The sequence below is a fragment of the Chenopodium album genome, chromosome 1, assembly GCF_948465745.1.
Source record: "Chenopodium album chromosome 1, dcCheAlbu1.1, whole genome shotgun sequence".
Classification (NCBI taxonomy): Eukaryota; Viridiplantae; Streptophyta; class Magnoliopsida; order Caryophyllales; family Amaranthaceae; genus Chenopodium; species Chenopodium album.
In genome coordinates, this window is record NC_137834.1 from 26,384,951 (window position 1) to 26,393,701 (window position 8,751).

At 32.7% G+C, this 8,751-nt stretch overlaps 1 long non-coding RNA gene across 2 annotated transcripts; it reads right to left on the reverse strand.

The window, feature by feature from the left end:
• Positions 1-1,677: 1,677 nt before the first annotated feature.
• On the reverse strand, positions 1,678-8,519 carry LOC145577029 (uncharacterized). Of its 2 annotated transcripts, none has more exons than XR_014098595.1 (3): positions 8,190-8,519; positions 7,924-8,047; positions 1,678-1,920 (listed from the first exon to the last, which is right to left on the reverse strand). It is a non-coding gene; the product is annotated as an uncharacterized LOC145577029 (long non-coding RNA). The 2 variants fall into 2 exon arrangements; XR_014098597.1 differs by having other exon boundaries at positions 7,924-8,082.
• Between the last annotated feature and the right edge of the window lie 232 nt (positions 8,520-8,751).

The following is an 8,751-nucleotide window of genomic DNA, read 5'->3' on the forward strand; positions in this document are numbered from 1 at the left end:
CCACTTCTTATATAGCTATGTGGAGTATTATTCAATTATTTTTCAATTAATAAAATTACATTATAAAAAATTAAAAAAAATTCAAATAAAATAAAATACTATTCAAATAACGTTCCTTTAATTTTTTTTTATTGACCATTAGTACAAGTCCTTTAATAGTAAATGAATTACCTTTGTTTTTATTTTTAATTTTTTCTACGAGTTTAATAATTTGATTTATAAACTGTGCATCGCACGGCACTATGCTAGTACACTATTAATATGCAATTGGATGTTTATGAAAAGGGCTCCTTGTAAAAATAGATGGTGTAATAACTACTCAACATTCCTAGTCATTTTTTGTTCCATATAAACAAAGGCTAATAATATTGCCTTGTTTTGTTATAATTATAATGACGTTATACACTTAACACTTGTTTTGAAATAGTCACCTAAATTTCATCATCCATACATAGAGAGGTTAGGTGGTAGCATCTAATGGTTTACATGCTGCCATTAGTTCAGTTTGTTACATACATATAGCACTTATAACTTACATTGCATATTTGCACATCATTATATTTGGACATTTGGTTACGTAGACGTCACATAAACTTGTTAATACTTAATAGAACATAGACTACTATTTACGGATTGTAGATTACTTCATTTTAGGCAAAACCCCAGGGCACAACTCGCATTGAAGACTGCAAATGCACACTTTAGTTAACAAACCAAGACCCTTGCTTTCCTAAACGCAACCTGCAAGCTCTCCTTGCATGCACTGTGACATGGTTTTTGTTATCTGAAGTAACTTGTCTCGTTTAGTATCATTCTCCACCTCGCAACACCATAGTTCATATTCCAAAACATCCAACATGCCTCCAACACAAGGAGAATTCTTCTGCAGTGAATTCAACCGTTCATTAGAAGCCATATAGGCTTTCCCAGCCTCACAAAATGCATGAAATATATCCTTAAAACGAGCTTCTCCATTCTTATCGTGGTCTAGAAGTTTTACGGAGATATCATTGTGGATATCTTGCTCCATACAAGAAAGAGCAGCTACTTGTGGTATGTATTTAGTTAGTAACAGATGCAAGAGCCCATTATCATCAAGCTGCAAGCAATCCAGACCAGCAATAGTGTAACATTCCATCATCCCATTCTTGTGATTCTTGGAACCCACAGACTCCAACAGTGTGATGAGTTCATTTAGAGAGAATTTCGATAACTTCTCAGAGGCCTGTAAGACAGCATCTGTCACAAAACGGTCTTCATTGCGCCCATCTTTCATCAGCAATGTCTGTTTAGCTAAAGGGAGAACCTCATCTGATTTAAAACCGCCTTTTGAGGGTGTTTTGTCTTCGGGCATAAGTGGATTAAAGTCAGAAAACGTTCAAGTGCTGAAACAATGACACGAGGACACAGAAATCGAAATTGGCATGACTCTTTGACATGATATGGTATTTGATGACCAATATTGAAGTAGCATAGACGTATTTATAGAAAGATTTGGCTATTTGGCAGCAGAAATTGAGAACAAACGAACATAGCAAAATTAAAAAGCTGGTGCTTCCACGTCCACAGAATGAATCAAAACATACATACTTTACCTGGTGAAAATTGATTTTCAGCTGGTACTATAGTTGTGGGAACAGCTGCTTCGACATTGTTCACCAGAGTGTCACCCACATTCAGATTGTTTTTAACAGCATGAAGAGCGTCAGAAGATCTTAGTGACATCCTGTGTACTATAACAGATGACCCACCCACTCCATTCTCCATCTGTCCTTGAACCTCTTCAGAGGAAAAATCAAGGGCACGCCTTGCCAAGGATCGGTTTATCACATCATCAATTTGCATTATGGCTTCAGGACTGAAGACATTCGATTCTTGATCTTCCTCCATCAGTTGCCTAAAGTTACAAGCTCCATATCCCTGCAACATTATCAATTATTCATGATCATCTTGGAATGCATCTCAAACACCAGCAAGCCAAATTTTCAATGTGACAGAACTCAGGTTCTGCAGGGGAGGGGGGCACTTTACAATCAATTTCTGACCAAACCTGCCTTGATTCATTATGTAATAACTAATAAGCAATATATACCCATAAATGTGAAATAAAATACAATGAACTACACAAAAAGAAAAGGATAATGCAAGACTTTAATAAATATTTGATATATTAAGGGACTATTTATCAGAAAAAGCATACTGCACCAAATATCATTACGCCTGAATTGATCAAATTGACACATTGATCAGTCAAATCAACAAATACCATGATGACAAATTACAGCATAAATCTGAAAATGAACACAACGAAGACATCAAATAAAGTATAGATTAGCTAATGTTTACCAGAAAATAAAGGAAACAACCACATATTTAGAGCTGTAGTAAACAGTAGAAGTGTAGATTTGCCTCTTGTCGATATATAAAGAAGGGTTGAAGAATAGGAAAACTAAGATTATGGTACCAGCCAAACAGATTACACTCTTGTCGATAGGGACCGTCAGAAAGACACATAGCCTAAGAAAGACTCTACTCGATCTCATGGAATCACATATGATATACATCATCAATACCTGGTTTTCCCAAGACTGCGGACCAAAGATTAAATATATTAAAGTTGAATTTACATTCTTAAGCAAATTAAGAGCCTCCTTATTCCCAACAAGTTTCTAAGTGGAATTGAATCTTCAGGGATATGGTATGGCTGTGAGTGTTTGATCAGACATACTACCTTTCATCAGCTTCTTAACTTTGCACTAACTAAATCAGCTTCTAAAATCTCATATGAATTGAACTATGGAATGGTAAACACCTAAAATAATTAGACAATTATACATTTGGGATTAATGAGGAAAGGCAAGGTCGTCTTATAGATTAAACGCAAAGATATTATGCTCTAAAACTATAGATTTATACTTTTTACTTTATCTGATCCGTTGGTTAGACACTCTTGACGGTCCAAAGCATGAAAGTTTCATGATCCTAAATTTTACTACTAGAAAGATGCATGTGTCAGACAAATATGACTAACATTTTAGGATGTTGAGGCTGGAGGAGAAGATGAGGTTAGAGACTTGGACTTTTCAACTTTTAAGAGGTATATGTTCTTTACTGTAATAGGCTGTCTGAAATAACTCCAAAATGATTACCCTAATAGTTATTTGAAGAAAAAAACAAAACAGCTTCAAGAGAAAGCGTCACTAAAGAGATCTATTAGAGAGTGGCCGGAAATTGCAATTTGAAATGACAATACAGCTCAATTGATACAGAACTTCCTTTTCAGCTCCAATAGCAAGGTTCATGCAGTCATAAGCCAACTGAATTGTTTAATACTTTAAATATATGTTGGTGAGTATGAGCGCACACACATACAAAAGGGTGCATTATTGTTCAGCTTAAAATAAAAACAAGTTTCAGGACAACAAAAAGTTTCAATGTATATTGCTTGAACTCTTCATTTCACGTTAATGTTGATCCTCAACAGTGACATGGTCATGAACACTCAGACATTTAACTTTTAGACCTAAATCATGGAACATTTCACATAGATAACTGAGTTGGACACTAAGACATATACCTATGTCTAATGAGAGTATCAAAGTCAATTGATAAGTATTTGATATGAATTTTGATGGATATAACCTTCAATCGCAATTGAAAGGTTTGGAATCTTGAGTCTCGGTCAAGAAACGCTAAGCAACACGAGCTTAAAACCTAAACTAGGCCAAGAATACACAAGCACAAGCTTACGTAAAACTTTATAAATTTCAAATCAATCAATTATACTTTTCGTTAAACACCATCACGTATTTATAAGCTAAATAATTAGCCTAAAAATCGGTAAAACAAATTCTAATCTAACTAGGAAACTAACTCTAACTTGTAAAGATAATATTTTGCAAATATGATCTTTAAAGTTAAGCTTATCTTATACTAACCGAATTAAACTAACAAAAATATCCTAATAAATTCGGTCATCTTATAATAAACTAAAAATAACAATAAAAATAATTATAATAACAATATTGATGCCTTGGAACCGCATCATACTCCCCCTCTTGAAAAAAACTTGTCCCAAGTTTTAGCAAATCATGGAACCAAGATATCATCCAAATTAATCGAACATGAGCTAAAAGAATATGTCTCCATCCAACCACGTCATGCTTATATTTTACACCAATGAATGCACCACAAACTTCAATTGAATGCTCCAAAATTTTAATTGATGACACACCTTTGTCAATGCAATCAATATAATGGAAATAATACGTGAAAATATTTGTATCCCAATTATCACCATAAAAGGAAGTTGTAGAAATTTGACTTTTTGCTACCAACTTAGATAGTTCAAATGTAACCTCCTCGTCAACAAAACTAGACAAATATACACTTTTGTGCTCCATAATTTCTTTTTCTTCTACTAGTTGTTCATGAGATTGCTCTAAAATTGGATTTGTAAGATTATCACTCGGTAAAGATACAATCTTTTCCTCGTATATAGCCTCAACAATTGGTTGCTCTAGTGTCTCTTTCTCATAAGACATATCTTGTACACCACATCTCACGTCACGAATTTGAAAACGAGCATCAATTCTATCCAAACATTCATTCATTTTCTTGATTTCCATCATAAATGCTTCAAACCAACTTTTATTTTCCATGTTTATGTGGATGAGAAAACACACAAAACCAGTCCAGAAATTGATCGAAAGTACGAGGACCAAAACCCAATGAAAACACCTCGAAAAATTCTGAAATTTTGTATACTGCTAGCCCTATCTGTCTAAAATACTCGACCAAAAATTCAGAAAAAAATTCCCAGCCAAGAAATCGCAGTTTATTTTTTTCTTAACAATGGCAGATTAATTTGATTTTTGACCAGGTGTAAAGAACGAACCCAGTTTAATAGCTATGCTTCTCGAAAAATTCTCAAATTTTGCAGGTGAAAACTAGACAAAAAATTAACCAATTTGAAAAAAAGAATCACCTCAAAATCTTTAGAAACGAAGGAGAACCAAGTCGATCAGTATGACATTCGAAACTGAGTTTTTTGACACAAATTGTCAAACTCGACCCTCGTCAAACAGCAGTCACACCAATTTGATATGAATTTTGATGGATATAACCTTCAATCGCAGTTGAAAGGTTTGGAATCTTGAGTCTCGGTCAAGAAACGCTAAGCAACACGAGCTTAAAACCTAAACTAGGCCAAGAATACACAAGCACAAGCTTACGTAAAACTTTATAAATTTCAAATCAATCAATCATACTTTTCGTTAAACACCATCACGTATTTATAAGCTAAATAATTAGCCTAAAAATCGGTAAAACAAATTCTAATCTAACTAGGAAACTAACTCTAACTTGTAAAGATAATATTTTGCAAATATGATCTTTAAAGTTAAGCTTATCTTATACTAACTGAATTAAACTAACAAAAATATCCTAATAAATTCGGTCATCTTATAATAAACTAAAAATAACAATAAAAATAATTATAATAACAATATTGATGCCTTGTAACCGCATCATACAGTGAGTTGTAAATTTCCAAGAAGTTCAGATTAGTTAAAATAAAGGGTACCTAAGTTCTATTCACAAATAATAGATGCTCAAGAAAGTTTTAAGCCCAGTTTGCTAATGGCTTACTTAAATAAGTACAAATTTAGCCTATCAATTATAATTTTAGAAGGAAAAATCCAACCCCACTCTCAACCCTAACTAAAACAAGAAAAAGGAGGAAGCATGGATATTACTCCCTCTAACCACTAGTAATAAATAAAAATATATGAGTATTTAGTAAAAAAAATATAAAATTGATCTTATGTGTGTCATTGTGTGTATATAAAACACACCCATTAATATAACAACATTTTACTTGCTAAAATTTGTATTTATGCTTTCCACTTTGAAAATTATGTCTCACAAAAACATTTCAAATAAGAACAAAAAAAAGTAGTAAAAAATATAAGGGAAAGAGGGAGGTAAGAGTGAAAAATTAATACCCTTCCTTCACTTCTTATTTTATTTAAAAAAAAAAAATTTAGGCAATAAATAAAATCAATGATTCATAATCACTAACAAAATTAGAAAAAGGTAACTATCTTGTCAAAGTAACAAAATTATAAGGATAGTGAAGCAAAATTACAATGTGTTAAATTATTCTGAAACATAGAGTTAAAAAAAAAAAATTTAAAATGGTGCAAGAAAAGGCATTATACTACGTAAAAGAAATATTTCCACAAATTGTAAATGGACCCCATCTATGCTATTAATTATTAAACACTTGTAAAAGTCAAATTAATAAATAATGCCCAACCGTCCAAGGCCAAAACTTAAATAATAAAAGGATGATAAATATATACGAAGTATATGGAACATAGAAAGAAAAACAAGTCATACCACAGAGACAATGAGGTGGGTCAAGCAATACACTTTATTCATACTTTTGGCAAAAGATTAATTTTTTCAACAATCAGCTAAACTAAGAAAATGTGTGCAACTTAACTAAGTTCACTTGATATACTCCGTATTAAGAGTAACCCATATAAGACCAAAAGAATACCAACTCAATCTTAATTCTCAAACAAAAATTAAATTCGATTTCACAATACTTATACTCGTACTCCCTTTGTTTGAATTTATTATTATTTTATTAGTCCCATTATTAGTTCAAATTACAATATCGACGTGATTGAATATCAGGCGTAGCACTAGCAAGGCGGTAATTGCAAACAAATGGAGTATTGAATTTCTTTTGGTCCCCAGCTTCCACATAGACCATAGAAGGAGAAATATTGGAAATCTGCCTCATTCTAGAGGAGATCAAACATTCGGACTAGGCCAAGCCTTAACATCATATTTTGCGTCCAAATTCGCAAAGAAGTAGCGGACCTATAGGCTATAGGGCTAAAATGGGATTTTCTGGCCGGATTCGGGTTTTGAAAAATGATTACTATATTATTTTAATGATATATAATATGATTGGTTCATATTTTTCACGTTATAAAATAGTTACAATTAAGGTCTGTTCTGTTCACCTTATTTTCATTTATTTCAGGTGTAATAAGTTCAGATAAGTTCAAATCATGTTTAAAAAGTTATGATAAGGGTTACCTAAGTACAAATTATAACTAAAATAAGTTTAATAAGTTCAGATAAGTAAAAATCAGGTGAACAACACACACCCTTAGTCTTATAATATCTACAATGTAAATGTAAATGTAAATTTTGAAAATTTTAATCCTACATAAAATAATATTATTTGAGAAACTATAAAATAAGAATAAAAATTACATAAATGACACCAAAAATTTGATAAATCAAAAAAATATTGATAATACTATTTAATATCATTAATAAAGTGGTTGGAAATAATTATGTCACTAATGAACTATATAATCATTAAATCATACCAATTAGCTGTTAATGTAGTGGAGATTAGGACTAGACTTGGTAAAGAGGACTTGTATTCGGGCGATTGAAACCTAACCACCTAGAATTGACCCGAATCCGGATTCGCCCACAGCGTGAACCGGGTAGAACACCAAAAAAAATATATAATCATTAAAACATTTTGGTAATCATATTTCAAACGACTACTGTAAAATTTTAATTTAACTAAAGATGTGTTTTTACTTTTTAGAATGTTCCGAAACGCGCCTTTTTTTGGGCTGAGCTAGCAGGCTGGGCCCAATCACCCTCTACCTCATCTAACAAAGAGACAATAAACGGTACAACTTGACTTCTATATCAATCTCATAAATAATAACCAAAAAAAAAATCCAAACATAGCAATCAATTCAAATAAAAAGGGAAACCTTAAACCATACTTTATAAACAAACAAGATGATCCAAACTAATCAACAATAATTATACTTTGCACATTTTTAGAAAGAACAATAAAGAACACAAATTGCTAACCTTTTTTATAGGGCAGATAAAATAAGTTTGCCCATTTTCTTTTAGAACAGCACAAACTCCGGCCCCACACCCACAAGTCGGGTACGGTTTGGGTTGAACTTCCAGGATCTCTTCTCTTTTTAATCTATCACACCATTTAAAATGCTCGCAATGATACTCCTACATTATTATAATAATTACTTCATAATTAGTTAATCAAACAAAAATACTGTAGTACAGTACATAATACCATCTCAAACCAACAAAATACAAATTAGAATACTAACAAATTTTCCGGGGCAACAATAGTATTTGCGATCCGGATTAACCGAGCTATGGGAGACCCGAATTTCGCACAACCCGGCACCGCAGAGGCAGTGGGTGGATGGAAAATCGAAGGTAGAAGTTGGATGAAAAACAGGGCTCCGATTGTTAAGTGGGCTCCGGTTTTTAAATGGGCTTTGACCCGTTTGAGGGCAGTCTTTGACCCAATGACCTGGTTTTGAACACCGGTAACAGTTACCGTTGGTGGTTTGGTTGGGTGATTGTTTCGGCGGTTGTTGAAGGGATTGATGCATTTTTTGAAAATTTTAGTTTTTTGTTAAGAAAGTTGGGATTTTAAAGGTTTTGCACGTTGGGTGAATTGGTGAAAATAAAAATGGTTTTATAAGCTAAGAATTCCCTCCAGAAAAAATATTTTTTAAAAAAAAATTGGAATTGAATGTAAGAAGTGAAGTTGTAGACCCACTAGACCTGTAGTAGTGAGAATCTTAGAGAAAGATATGTTTTGAAATTAAAGAAACAGGAATCAGAAAAAAGATCCAAGTTGAGATACTAAAACTTACTCAA